This window comes from Saccopteryx leptura, chromosome 12 (genome assembly GCF_036850995.1).
Source record: "Saccopteryx leptura isolate mSacLep1 chromosome 12, mSacLep1_pri_phased_curated, whole genome shotgun sequence".
Classification (NCBI taxonomy): Eukaryota; Metazoa; Chordata; class Mammalia; order Chiroptera; family Emballonuridae; genus Saccopteryx; species Saccopteryx leptura.
The window spans coordinates 28,838,659-28,853,914 of record NC_089514.1 but is presented as its reverse complement, the minus strand read 5'-3'; the positions used below and the strand labels follow the sequence as shown (position 1 = coordinate 28,853,914).

Sequence of the window (15,256 nt, the reverse complement as noted above, 5' to 3'; positions counted from 1 at the left end):
TTTCCAGGTCGACGCTTTATCCACTGTACCACCACAGGTCAGGTCCCCTTTTTTATATTTTAGATTATTTGTTATCTTTCTTGGCTGGAAGCAGAACTTCCTTCTAGCGTTTTAAAAATCTGTCTCACTGTTTTCTGGCCACTATTGTGTTTTATTTTATTTTATTGATTGAATGATTGATTGACTTGAATAAAAGACAGAGAGAGAGAAAGAGAGAGAGAGATTGAGAGAGAGATTTGTTGTTCTTTTTATTTATGCATTTATTGGTTGATTCCTATACGTACCCTGACTGGGGATCTAACCCGCAACCTTGGTGCATCGGGACAATTCTCTAACCACCTGAGCACCCTGCCAGGGCTTAGCCACTATTGTTTTTAATGAGAAGTCAGAGTCATCCCTATTGTTGTTCCCCTCTGTGTGATGGCTTTTCCCCTTTGGCTGCTATTAACATATTTCTTTTTTTTTGGTGTTCAACTATTTTACAATCACGTGCCTAGGTTATGCTCTTGTTTGTATTTGTACTGTTTTTGGTTTGCTCAGCTTCTTTGATCTGTGGGTTTATGTTTTACACCATATGTTGGGAAATCTAAACCATTATTTCTTCATGTATTTTTGTGCCCCAATCTCTCTCCTATTCTTATGAGACTCTAATTGTATGTCTGTTAAGTATCTTCCTACTGTTCATTTAAAAATTATTTTTATCTTTATTCTTTCATTTGGGTAATTTCTATTCACTTATTTTAAAACTCACTGATTCTTTTGTTTTCATTGTCCATTTTTCTCTTAAACCCATGTAGTAAGTTTTTAAAAATTAATTAATAATTTATTTTTATTTTTATTTTTCTTAACAGGGAAGCAGGGAGGCAGAGAGATAGACTCCTGCATGTGCCCCCACAAGGATACACCCAGCAAGCCCTCTATGGGGTGATGTTTTGCCTATCTGGGGCCCTTGCTATTTTAGCACCTGAGGTGAGGCCATGAAGCCATCCTCAATGCCCAGGGCCAACTTGCTTCATGGCTGTGGAGATGAAAGAGAGATAGAGAGAGAGAAGCAAGAGGGGGAAGAGTGGAGAAGCAGATGGTCGCTTCTCCTGTTTGCCCTGAATGGGAATCAAATTTGGGACATTCATATGCCTGGCCAACGCTCTACCACTGAGCCAACCAGCCAGGGTCCAGTATGTCTTTTATTTTGTCTATTTTACTTTTCAGTTCTTGAATTTCCATTTGGTTATTTTTTTGTAGTTTTCATGTCTTGACTGACATTCTCTCTATGTTGACTTTTCTATCCATCATTTTCTTTAAATCTTTGAACATAAATATAACAGTTTTTAAGAGACCTACATCATCTTGGGGGACTACTTTTATTGACTATTGTTTTTCTTTGACTTTAGGTCATACTTTTTTTTTGCTTATTTGCAAGTATGGCAATTTCTAAAAATGTATACAGAATATATGGATAAAACATGATTTATAGATTATAATATTTTTTTTAAAGAATGAAGTGAGGTTTTTTTTGGCTGACAGTTCATTCATGGTGATTACTTAGAGCTTGTAGAGTGGTGGTTTTCATCCAGGCAGAATTTTATTCTCCACACTCAGGAGACATTAGCGAAGTATAGAGATATTTTTGGCTGTCACAGCTTGGGGTTGGTGATGGCATACAGTGGGGAGAGGACAGGATTGCTGCTAAACATCTCCCAATTCACAAGAAGAGCATCCCACAACCATCTCAATGATGCCGAGGTTGACACAACCTCCTGCAGATGTTTTGGATGCTGTTAGAAGGGGTCTTGTAGTTTTCCCCTCTAGTCCTAGAATGTGTCCCTTATTTTAGGGCATAGACCTTATTTCTAATGTGTGGCTTTCCTAGGTCTTAACTAAATGCCCGAAGTACAAATTGAAGTCTTTCCATCCCTCCCTGATGAGCTAGAATCCCACAGTCTCCCAGAACTTTACACCTCCTGGTGTCTTCTCTCAGAAATTGCTTCCCAGTGGCTGTTCTCTGGTTGCCCTTGCTGAGGCCCACCTCGGACAAGTGCAGTCAATGGTTGGCCAAGGTCCTGAGGGGCACTTCGGGGCTGAGATCTGGAGAATCCACAATTTATATCTCCTCCATCTCAAGGAGTTTCCTCTATAAATTTTAGCTTCTGATGCAACCCTAAACTCCAAGCTGTCCCCTCTGCCTAGTGAGACTGCCTCTTGTACTTCACTTCATAAAGTGCCGGATAGACATGTCAGGTCACCGTGAAGCCCACCTCCCATGTCTCCCTCTGCCAGGGTTCACAGCCCGGTACTGTTTGTTGTTCAGCGCTTGACAACAATTCCCTCAGATATTGTGTCCAGTTTTATAGCTTGTAGTAGGAGTGTAATTCCTACAGCAGGCATTCCATTGTGGCCCGGGGCAGACATCTCAGTATTGGAACTTGAATCTCAACTCGAACTTACAGGTTTCTCCAGCCTACTTTGATAATAGAGGAAGTTAAAAATAATACAGTTTTCTTCTCTAGAAAAACTGAAGAGAAACATTTCTGCTAGATCTACCTTCTCATCCCATTCTCCAAGGCCTGCTTAGTGCTGGATAATCTGGACCACACAAACGATGCCTTTTCTCTACTGATGATAGCTGTTTTCTATCAGGTGCTTGCTATTGCCAGGCACTGGGCAAACAGGTGTACATACATTTTATTTTATTTAAGGCTCTCAGAAGCCTAATTTTTCCTATTTTACTTATAAAGAAACTGAGGCTCCAAGGAATTAAGCAATTTGCTGATTTTTTTTTTTTTTTACCAACGGAGTAACAGAGCTGAAACAAATATCTCAGTCTGTCTGACTTTAAAACCTCACATGTGGTCCTGGCCAGGTAGCTCAGTTGGTTGGAGCGGGTCCTGATAAACCAAGGTTATAAGTTCGACCCCCGGTTGGGGCACATACACTGAATGCCTAGATAATTGGAGCAGCAGATTGATATTTCTCTCTCTCTCTCTGTCTTTCTCTCTCTTTTCTACCTTCCTCTCTTCCTAAAATTCCAATAAATAATAAAATAAGAGTAAAAAAAAATCTCAAATGTGTATCAGTCAGGGTAGGCTAATTGCTGTAACAAACAACCCCAAATCTCAGTGGCTGAACAATACTAGTTTATGAAAGTGTTCTTATTCAATACCACATTCCAGCATGGGTGGACAGAAATGGCTGCCTTACACAATCCTCCCTTCTGGGGGCTCTGTTTTTCCTTGGGGCCTTGGGGATCTCTGTTCCTTTACTTCATCAGAAGACAGAAAAGAGAGTGTGGAGAATCAAGCTGGAAGCTCCTTAGGTGGTAAGTGGAGAACATCCCACTTGTGACCATATTCAATTGAGCAGAACTAAGTTACAGAACTCTACCTAATTACAGTGAGACTGGGAAGTATAGTTTGGGCATGCACTCATGAAAATTTTTTTTAAAAGAATGGGTTTTGATGAACAGTAAGCTAGTCCCAACCATTAAGCCAGTTTCTCCCCTCAGTGGCTCATTGGAAGGTATTTGCACTCTTTCTAAATGCAGTTTTTCCAGGCTAGGGATCTGGTTTAGTGCCACAGATTTAATTTTCTAGGCTAGTAAAAGTTGACATAAATGATGTCCTGAAAAGTTCTGTGTCTTCAGTTCACGTATCACATTGTCCTTCATAAGGTCAGTGATAATTATCAGTATCCCCACTACATGTTTATTCTTAATTTATGATATTTCAATGTGTAGGTGGTATCTGTGTTATTCTCATGAAGGCACTACACTTGTTCTCTCGTCATTTCTTCCTGTCATGCCCAGACCTGGGCCACCATGGAGTCAGCACCTGTTTTCTTGGCTTTTATCTGGTCCGTGCATTAGGCTTTCAGAATAGTGTTTTCCGGTGAAAGTTCTGAGTCTGTAAACACAAATAAGTGTCAGGAACTTTCTCATTACCCTGAAGACAATATCGGGACTAAATTGATAGTGAAAATATAATCACAGTTGCTTCTTGGCATTTTGGCTAAGATCAAGTGTCACATCTGTTCTTATCAGTTTAATATTTGACCCAGATATTAAATATGTGAACTGCGACTATCAGAGGATAATATAGTAATTGGATTTCTGGAGCTGGGAGATGGAATGGAAGCTTGCTCCGTCCACTCCATGCATCGAGCTGGTATTGCCACCCTTCCAGGAGAGGTACACCTTCCTGGGGAAAAATAATCACAAGTATGAGGAAGACGCTTCCATAGGGGGCTGCTGGGTTCCTTTGGGAGATTGTGGGGACGCTGGGGAGACCAACAGTTAACTTAGGAAGAGGCAAATCTGCAAAAGCACACCAGTCAAGTTGCTTTGCTTATCCTACCTGAGTCTTTCTTTTGACCTGAATATGTCTCAGCCATCTGTTTGGTTGGAGTGTTTAAACTGATTTTCCTCTCTTCTTTCCTAGTCCATCCTACAGAGACTGCCATTACCTTCAGAAATGCAGTTCACGTTATGTCTTATTCTTGCTCAGACAGCTTTGGCCCAAATGTCGGCTCCATCTCCGCATCATGGCTCCACCTTACATCTCTGACTTTGTCTCCAGTGTCTCCTCGCACATGCTCACTCCTATCCAACCAGACAGGTGCCCATCGAGTCCCCTTGCTCCGTGCTCTTACGAATGAGCTTCCCTGTGCCTGGACATCTTCTCATTCTCATTTCTACTCCTCAAAGTCCTCCCCAATTTTTAGGGCCCGAGTAAAAAGGTATCTCTTCTGTGAAGCCTGCACCACGTTTTTGGTTAAATAAACCTCTCTCCTGCTTGTGTTTGTGCAGCACTTGGTATAGTCAGTCTGTTCTGTGTCCCACCTTCCCTGGTAGGTCCCAAGCTCCTGGGAGTCGGTGTCTTGTGACTTTCCCTGTCCATTTTCCATGGTGCACAGCATCACACCTTGTTCTATAAAGATGCTTAGAAATGCTGATGGGGCAAAATAAAAAGCAGTCTGTGCTCTCAACTGAAAAAAAAAAGAGTTAAATCTCACATATGAATGAAATCATTTGGTTCTTGACTTCTCTGACTTATTTGGTTTAGTGTGATATTCTCAAGGTCCTATGTTGTCACAAATGGCAGTATTTCCTCTTCCCTTATGGCTGTGTAGTATTCCATTGCGAACAGGCACCACAGTTTTATCCAGTCATCTATGGAAGGCTGCTACGCTGCAAGCCACAAATGCACAAAAAAGAAAAACAAACAAAAACTTATAACACGGACAACAGGAGGATGATTAGTAGAGGCAATGGGGGGTGGGGGTTTAGTAAGGGCTACAGAGGGTCAAATATACAGTGATGGAAGCAGATTTGACTTTGGGTGGTGGTCACACAATGCAGTACACAGATGATGTGTTATAGACTTGTACACTTGAAAATGTATATATATTTATTAACCAATGTCACCCCAATAATTTTAATTACAAAATAATGAAATAGACAATGTTAAAAAGAAAAAAAACAACCCAGAACTTTACCCTGAATGAATCTGGAACAGACTATTATCAAAATGATTTAATAATATGACTGAGATAATCTATGTACGCACACCCTAGAAGTGCATTTAAATGGCCTTTAAACAAAAGATATAATTCCTTCAAACAGTTAATTTTTTAATATAACTCTAGTATCTCTTGACAGTCTGCATTTTCTTAAAGATAATATTATTGGAATTATTTCTATGAAAGCTATTCTGACTTCCAGTTTCCACAGAGGCATCTTACAGATAGGCACTGAGCGTGCCTGAGATGAGACACTGCAGGTGACCGCCAGCCATGTCCGTAGTGGTCCTGCATCCAGACTGGCTGTGAGAAGCACACTCCTGTCGCGCAGCACAGGGCCCGGGCGGTGGGTGCCGGCCAGGGGGAGAGCCTTCGCAGAGAGCGTGCGTCTTCATCAACATTCTACGTGCATCGAAACTGTCTGTCATTCAAAGAGTTAACATCTGTGAAGAATAAAAAATGCAATGGAGAGGTTTCAGGCAAAGCATGGGGAGACTGATAAAATTATCAGTGAATTAAATTCAGACAGATGGCTTTGGAAAGGAATGAAGTACACAAACCTTATGTAGAGTATAATGAGTCTCGGCTCACTCTGACAGGGGCTTTGTCAACGGGGTAAACCTTTTTTTTTTTTTTTTTAATCTAGGTTTTTAAAGCAGTTAAAAAATCAAATTCTTCTTTTCTGAAGGCATTGTTTAGTACTTAAAGCAACGAAAATGACAATAGAATCTGAAGACACCCGGACAGACTGAGACTCTGAAGTGCCCGGTGCCGGTGCCCAGCCCGGTGGAAGGCCCGTGGCGGGCCGCCCCTCGCTGTCCGCAGCGTCGCTGCCCACACGGGTGGCTCCTGGGCAGCTAAGGTATTTCTACAGAGCAGAGGCCACTCATCAGCTCTGCTTCCAGCAGCAGGATGAGAGGGAAGCTCTCAGCCATTGAACACACACCTGTGTGCCCCCCACACAGAATGAAGGCACAAACAGGCCGATTTCTGCTTTTTAAAATTTCAGTTTTTAAAATGCATTGTTGGTTGCATTTAAAAAAAAAAAATAGAGCTCCTACTCCTTTCTAAAAAAAAACACACAAAACACAGTATCCTAGTTGATAGTATCCCTTTGACATTTAAATAAAAATAATGAGACAATAAGGCGTGCTTTCTCTCTCAGGGTTCCTTTCTCATGTGGATTCTCTGTTCTCTTCACTCATTTGGCTTCAGGGACCCCTCTCTCAGGTGACAGGCCCCAGCACATTCACGCCTGGACGCCGATGGCCCGGCTGCTGCTTAGTGACGGACTTTGCCTTTGTTCCAGACCAGATGTTCTGTTTCTCCCTGGTAACAGTTTGCATTGTGGTTCCTTATTATACGGAGCCCTCAGGAACTGGTGCCAGAGTAGCCTCGGAATCAGCCAACAGTGGAGCTGAATGAACGAGACAGCTGGCGGCCTCCCCGGGGAGGGGATGCTTTCTACCTTTCTGACTCACGCAGTCTCTGCTAGTTCAGATCCAGGACGCCATGAATGATTTTTCTTAGCGACAGGTGAGAACAAAAAAAAAGCTTTGTAAACCTAATTCAATAGAACCTGGAGACTCCGTGTGCTATTGATTAACAGGAGAAGACGATGAAGAGATGAAGAAGAGGTGTACACACACGGTCCAGTTGCCTTTTCCTCGTCATTGACTTCTGTGCTTCCGCTCATGTTGGAGTTATCGCGTTTGCCGGGAGGAGAAGCTGCAAAATCAGGAGTATTGTGTTTATTGACCTAGGATTAGGATTTTAATCATGTCTCTGAGATTGCCTGTTATCTACAAAAACAAAAAAGATTAGTCCTTCTTCTTTCTTTCTCTTTTTTTAGCTATAAAATTCATTGGTCTATTGCTAAATTTGCTAAAAATTCAAGGTCATTTTAATGGGCTTATTCATATCATCCAGGCTTTCTTTCATGTGTAGGATGTGTTTATTTGTTAGGGCTATGGATTTGGGTAAAAAAAAAAAAAAAAAGTCATCCATGTTTACACTCAAGCAAAGGATTACCACTCAGTTTGGGTCCCTGTCCTGGTCAGACACATGTCAGCTCACAGTTTTGATTCAGCAAGAATGCTAGACTAGCACTCCCTGGTTTCTCACTGCTCTGGGGAAGGCAAGTCAGCTCTTGAGCCATTGTAGTTAGAGGGCCGTTCTACGATGAGGTGGCACAGTACCTGGGAGCTCCAGTCCTGGTGGGGCTGAGAGGCAAAAAAGCAACAATAACGGAAGTCAGGGACCTGGCAGTGCATCAGCCCCATCAATCACAGCAGACGTATTGGCAACATGATGGATGATACCCAATGACTGACCTTGTTGGGTTTGCCTTTGTCTCATAAGTAACAAAATGAGTCAAAGCAGTGGGTCTACCCACCATCAAATAGGAGCGATAAGATGTGACAGCAGCAGAGGGAAAATGAACATTAGTGTCAAATGTTGTTTATATTTCTGAGCCAGGAAGAGCAGGTATCTTACTGTTCAACCATTGAATGAGATGGGTTTTCAGGAAGGGAGAATAAATGTCATCACTGCATGATTGCAGCAGGCTGAGTTTTTCTCTCTTAACTAAGGTATGAGTGAAAGAGCAGTGGGTGTGTTGAGTAGACAATCTCATAGGGTCGAAACTTAAAGCACAGATTTCTTTAAACCCCCAACATATTAATCTAACCAGTCAGCATATCTCATACAAACTAACGTTTCAACTCCATTTGCAAGACATGGGCTCATATACATACAGATTAACATTCAGTTGGTGACAGATGGCTTGGTTTGGGAATAGGAATAATTTAGTCTGGTATTCCTGGTGATTTTCCCATGTTGGTCCTAGAACTTGTCTTTCAAGCTATCTCCCAAAGCTTCAGAGTTATAGATGACGTATCCCAAGTCCCTATTCTGACTTTAAGTATCACTTAATGGGTCATAGAAAGTAAGGAGAAATTTGCAATAAGATCTGTTCATTCTTCTTTCTCTCTTTCTCCCTTTGCTCTTGCTCTTGCTCTTGCTTTATCCTTTCCTTCCTTCCTCCCTCCCTCCCTCCCTTCCTCCCTCCCTCCCTCCCTCCTTTCTCTCTCTCTCTCTTTCTTTCTTTCTTTCTTTCTTTCTTTCTTTCAGCCCAAGAACGAGACAGTGAGAGGGAGAGATAGGGAGAGAGATGAGAAGCATTAATTCTTTGTTGTGACACCTCAGTTGCTCATTGGTTGCTTTCTTATATGTGCCTTGCCTGGGGGGCTACAGCAGAGTGAGTGCCCCTTGCCCAAGCCAGTGACCCTGGGCTCAAGGCACCCATGTTGGGCTTGAAGCCAACAATCTTTGGGCTCAGGCCAATGACGTGGGGTCAAGTCTATAATCCCACACTTAAGCCAGCGACCTTGCACTCAAGGTGGTGAGCCCGCACTAAAGCTAGTGACCTTGGGGCTTTGAACCTGGGTCCTCTGCACCCCAGTCTGATGCTCTATTCACCGTGCCACTGCCTTGTCAGGCTTCCCATTATTTTTCTAGATGGCTTTATACCTAGTGGTAAGGAATATAGTCAGCTTTATCAATGAAGAAATTTAGTGCCCTTAGCCTTACCTTTATGCCAGTGAAATCAATGAAGGTCCTGTCTCCTCTCTTTTGGAATCAGTAGTTAAAATCAAGACCCAGATATCATGTGCTTGTCTCTTCTTCCAAGCCAAAAATTTCATGTTGGAATCCTGAGGCATCCAGTCAAGGTGAGCCAGTCAGGTGGTGCATTTACATGTAGGGGTCAGACCCTGCATATTTCCAATCCAGCCACTTTGACTTCTTAGGCATTTGCCCCCAAATATCTTCTGTGTGCTTACCACTGTGCCAGACATACATAATGAGCTTGTTTTAAGGCCAACAAAGGAGACTTTATTTATCATAGCAGTTTTAACTTTAGGCGTTTCAAGAGGTAGATACAAGCTGAAAATGCACACACAGTCAGGAAGGATTTCGGGGGGAAAGGAGCAATATTTCATGCATGCTAGCTTTACTAAGGAGAGGAAGTCTAGGGGTGTTTCAAAGTCAACTTTCCCTCTGTTGTGACTGATGTCAAAGAGGATGAACACATCTTTCCTTGGATGACCTGATGATATGAGCTATTTGTCTGAACCAGCTGGGCATTTCTTATGTTCTCTCGTTCTTGTGATGGGACTAGACACCTAGCAGTCAAAGCATCTGGATGTGCTGTGTGTGGCTGTGTGGACTGGTGTCTAGAGAGAGAAGAGAAGGCGTAAGCCCTCTGGTATTCTAGATGCATTTCTCTCCTTTCTGGTGAATGCCTAAAATGCTGCTAGACTGAAAACGGAATTAGTTCTCTTGGTAATCTTTCCCATTCTTCTTGACTGCAGGATTTAGAAAACAGGTCTCTTTGGGTCTAGATATCATTCTGAGATCACATGCTGATAACTCGATGTGTGTGAGCCGGGAGGGCAGAGTTGCAAAGCAATCACTCAGCAGGGCTGGGGGGAAGCAATTACCAGAACACGTTTTAGCCCTTAGCCCGCTGGTCAGAGCGAGTTTCCCTCGGGCACAAGGGAAGCATCAACTTGGGCAGTGGCCCTTTTTGGCAGCTTAATTTAGTTTGTTCTTCCCTTTAATTGTGTGATTGCAGTATTTTAGCTACAATCCCTGGGCTGTCAGAACCTTTACACAGCTCTTTATTGTGAAGGAGGCCATGGGTTTTTGAAGGAGAATAAACAGGACGCTGCATAATTTATAGGGAGACGGCACAATGGACTTTTTCTTCACAAAGAACCTTGGGGTCGCATTGGCACAAGCCAAGTACCTTTTTAATGAATAGTCAGTAATCAGCAGCAGCTACAGTAAGTGCTTAAATTTTCTTCTTTTCTGTGCTACGAATGCATAAATTAAGCATCTGATTCTGATTGCGATCATGAACGCCTGCGTCTGTGCCTCCCTGCCTCCAGTGTTCAGACCCTCTGCATCAGCGGTTGCTCAGTTTAGCGCATTATAAGAAATGGAAGGCAAGTCTTTTTTAATATGTTCAATTTCCATCCACTTTAAATACATAGGAAAAGATGTTGACAATACATTCCTCTTTCCCATTTGGATCAAGATCATAGTTTGGGTTTGAAGATAGCAGTTTTATGTTCTAGAATGTAAGAAAAAGGGTTTCTACCAAGCTATGAAAATAAACTGAATTGCCAAGGTGGTTTTTTTTTTTTTTCCAGAGCTTTATCAAAATTGTAGGCCTTCCACTTGCTCGTTCCTCTAAGATTTGGCACACAATATTTTCATCATCACTTGGAATATATTTCTTTTCTTTTCCTCTTCTCTATATTTCTAATTCTAACAAAAACCCACATAAAATACTTCAGGAATGATTCTTTTCCGATCTCATCTGCTGCCAGATCCTGCTCACTCCCTTACTCAATGATTCCTTTGCCTTTGAGAAGTTCAAGTGAACAGATAGTAACGTACAACTAAGGAGCTTTCTAAAAGTTTAAGAGTATTGTAAGAAATATAGACATTTTCTAATTGGGACAATGTTATCTGTGGTAGTTATGGCTTCAGGCCAAGCCACAGATCTATTGAACCCTAAGAATGGGTTAAGTACTTAAATATTTAAATGTAAAAACTTGCATAGAAAATAGTATTGACATATTGACAATAAAATAAAAATTTAGAGCTTTATGTATGTCAGCTCTGTTTTAAATTCTTGACAAGTGTTAGTTAGTTGGCATTGCACGGTATTTCTTCAAGGTGTGTGCTAGGATTTTTCTGCTGGTTGTACCGAGGAGAAAACTGAGGTACAAGGTGGTTTAAGTTATCTCTCAGGTTTGCTTTGCTGATACATGGCAGAGCTAAAATAAGAGTTCAAGGAGTGAAACAAACAGGGCCTATGATTTTAGCTACACTGTTAGTTTTATTTAACTTTTTTTTTTAAACTTTGGTAATTGAGGTATAAAGAAAGTTTAGAAGACAGTTTTAGGAAATATAGTCAGAGGATAACTTTGGGACACTGTTAGGACATTGGCAAAATGATCCCATTGAAGTCTAGCCAGTTGCTGCCTTCTTATCAAGATTTTTGACTTCCACAAAGCAATAGAGAAAAGAGTGTACAGAAAGCAGAAAGTAAACATTTCTGTACACAAATTTGGTAAGAATTCAAAACAAGATAGAAAAGAGGAAGGGAATTAAAGAGAATTGATGAGAAACCGATGTTTAAAACCTAAACCATGAGCATCAAAAGAGAGAGACATGGAATTGTAACATATACCCAAGTTCCCTTAAAACTGACCCAAATGGCTCCTTGGCCTCGGCCCCAGGCGCTGGAGTGGCTCTGGTCACAACAGAGCGACACCCGGGAGGGGCAGAGCATCGCCCCCTGGTGGGCCGAGCGTCGCCCCCTGGTGGGCGTGCTGGGTGGATCCCGGTCTAGTGCATGCGGGAGTCTGTCTGACTGTTTCTCCCCGTTTCCAGCTTCAGAAAAATACAAAAAAAAAAAAAAAAAAAAATGACCCAAGAAAGAAGGTAAATGTGGGATCTGGTAGTTTCCTCAAAGATCCACAAGGGGGCAGTGTTGCCTGAGACAGCTTTGTGCCTGCAATTGCTTAGCCAGGGCCTAGGGTTTGTAGGGGTTTGTAGGGGAAGTGAAGTGATAAATATGTATGGGATGTTTATTATTCAATGGTTAGAACTTGGAGAAGGCCTTATTCAGGATGGTTACTTGTCCTGTTTAAACTTTTTGAGTTTCTTTATGTTTTTCCTTTAACTCAGCAAATGATAGTATTTTAGGTACAGAGAATATTGTGTTTCTCTGCAGCCCCTGCAGTGTGTTGCTCATGTACGGCGCGGGTCATTCCTACAGCATGCGTGAGCTAAACCTGGCCCCGAAGAGTCGCCTGCCTGACCAGGGCAGTTCTTCACCCAGGTAAGTGTCTTATCCAGCGGTGATCTGAACAGCAGATTCACCCAATTACTATTGTAAATGTCACCCAGAATTCAGGGTCTTGACTGTTATATAAGAGGTTTTGTACTTTTTTTAAAAATATTTTTTATTTATTCATTTTAGAGAGGAGAGAGAGAGAGAGAGAAACAGACCGACAGACAGAAAGGAGGAGCAGGAAGCATCAACTCCCATATGTGCCCTGACCAGGCAAGCCCAGGGTTTTGAACCAGCGACCTCAGTGTTTCCAGGTCAACACTTTATCCACTGCGCCACCACAGGTCAGGCGAGGTTTTGTACCTTAAGTCAGAAAAATACCTGTTGTGTCATTCCATCAGATGAAAACAGTGACATCTGCTGCTTTCTTTTGTACGTCACTGCTACTTCCCTGAGGACGGCACCCGGGCCCCGGGGAAGGGGCCTGGAGCATCCTTCTAAGTTCTAAGGAGAGGATGAGAAAGCGTTTTCGACTGAGATGAACTGCTGGTCCCCTGGCAGGTGGGGGACACCAGGGATGGAGCTGGGGTCTAGGGCATGCTGCACGAGGGGGAATTACGGGGAGGAGCCGAAGGGATGATTTGGGTAGAATGTAAACACTGTGGAGAAGTGAGACATTTAGCTTTGCATTAGGCAAGCAGAATTTCAGCAAGTCAGGATCAGCAAAATTGTGCGATGTTCTGGTAAGCCTCTTCCCTTCCACATCCCACTCATTAGTTCTCGGAAGCCTGACAGAATGGCTAAAAGGATGATCAATTTCAACTGTCACTCCTGGTGTGTTCTTAGCCTTATGTAAAAGGGGCTCCTGACAAGTACTCTTAGTGCCCTCAAAATGTCTCCTATTATTAAGTATTAAGAATAAGCTGGAATAATAAAACTGTCCTTTTTTTTTTTGAAACCAGAGTGATTGATTTAGAAGACAATGTGATTAGGGTCTCTGACTGACTTTAGGAGAGCATAAACATTCAAACCAGTCAAACCTTGAGAGAAACAAACACATTTCTGGAGAACTACCTTTCCATCGTCGTGGAATTGTGTGGAACAGATGGGGTATCTTTACCCTTTTCCAAATGATTCCATAACGTGGTTACCTGGCAGGCAAAATCCTATCTCTCCACTCCTACTCCCTATCCATTTTACTCTAATGTGTTGCTTTAATCCTGGGTAGATAACTGGTGTCACTGAGCTGTCCCTGACAGAGCTGTGGGTGGCACTGTGGATGTCTCTCTACCAGGAGGACAGAGTGTCTTTCCCTCCTTGTGTCTCCTCTCTTTCTTCTTCTCACTCATTTATTTCCCCTCCATCTTGCCTGGATGTCAACTTCTCCTCCTCTTCATTTCAGTAACACCTGCTACCCTTAAATCTTTATGCCAGGGGTTGGGAACCTATGGCTTGTGAGCCAGATGTGGTTCTTTTGATGGCTGCATCTGGCTCGCAGACAGATCTTTAATAAAAAAAATAATAACTCTAAAAATATAAAACATTCTCATGTATTACAATTCATTCATTTCCTACCACTCACGTTCATGGTTGCGGGTGGCTGGAGCCAATCACAGCTGTCCTCCGGGACAACACCAAATTTTTATTGGATAATGTGTAACCTACATGAGTTGTTGTATGGCTCTCATGGAATTACATTTTAAAATATGTGGCGTTCATGGCTGTCTCAGTCAAAAAAGTTCCCGACCCCTGCTTTATGCCAAGTCATAGGCAATGCTTAGACATTTTGATGTCGATTGGCACTAGATCATTTGCTGATGTTGGTCTTACTTCCTTTTTTATACAAATATTTGGTAAACTTAACCTCAGTTCCCTTTATATCCTAATATTTGGCAAACTGATATATTCCCAATGTGCTTGGTGAGAAACAGGGAGAGGGTTATTGCAGAACCCAGTTACAGTGTATCTCCCACGAAGGTGTGGGAAAGATATAGCCTTACGGTCAGACAAACACCGCATGGTCCTGTATGGGGCAAGTGCGGGCAAATGTGGGTGCTGGCTCATCGAGGCCAAGAAGTAAAGGGGGTAATGGGCACAGCCTCGTATAATGGAGGAGAATGGGCGACCTGCCAGTCCATTCACAGGGCAGCTGCCACTCCACGCTGTCTGCCCTTTGGAATGTGAGATCTACGTGGATTTACATGATTTAATTCTAACTAATCAAAAAGTATACTTTGTCTTGGAAAAGAAAGAAAGGAAGCAAGGGAGAGAGAGAAAGAGAGAGAGAGAGAGAGAGAGAGAGAGAATAAAGTAAAAGGAAAGAAAAAGAAAAAGAAAGAAGAGAAGAGAAGGTAAAAAGAACAAATCCACTCTGCTGGCCTGGAGTGCTACAGGCAACTTGTTTGTGACTGCTGCCAGAAATACTATAAATCTATAAATTCTGGAGATAGACCATCACAATTTTGTTACAGCTGGGACTATTGATGTGACCCCAGTGTTCTGACAGAAATTTGAGCCCAAACACTTTTCTTTTCTTTCTTTTTATTATTACTATTTTTATTATTTTAGGTGAGAGAAGGGAGATAGTGAGGCAAAATCCTGTATGCACCCTGACCGGGATCCACCCAGCAACCCCCTATATTGAGCTGATGCTCCAGAACAGAGCTATTTTTAGCACCTGAGGCTGATGTGTTCCAGTGGAGCTATCCTCAGTGCCTGGGGCCACCCTTGAACCACTCGAGCCCCACTGGCTGCAGCAGGAGAAGAAGGAGAGAGTGGGGAGAGGGAGGGGAGAGAAGCAGATGATTGCTTCTCCTGTGTGCCCTGACCGGGGATTGAATCCTGGACATCCATACACCGGGTGGAAGTTCT

At 42.5% G+C, this 15,256-nt stretch overlaps 1 pseudogene; it reads left to right on the top strand.

The window, feature by feature from the left end:
• Positions 1-3,984: 3,984 nt before the first annotated feature.
• LOC136384298 (U2 spliceosomal RNA) lies at positions 3,985-4,194 on the top strand (annotated as a pseudogene).
• Positions 4,195-15,256: the final 11,062 nt, after the last annotated feature.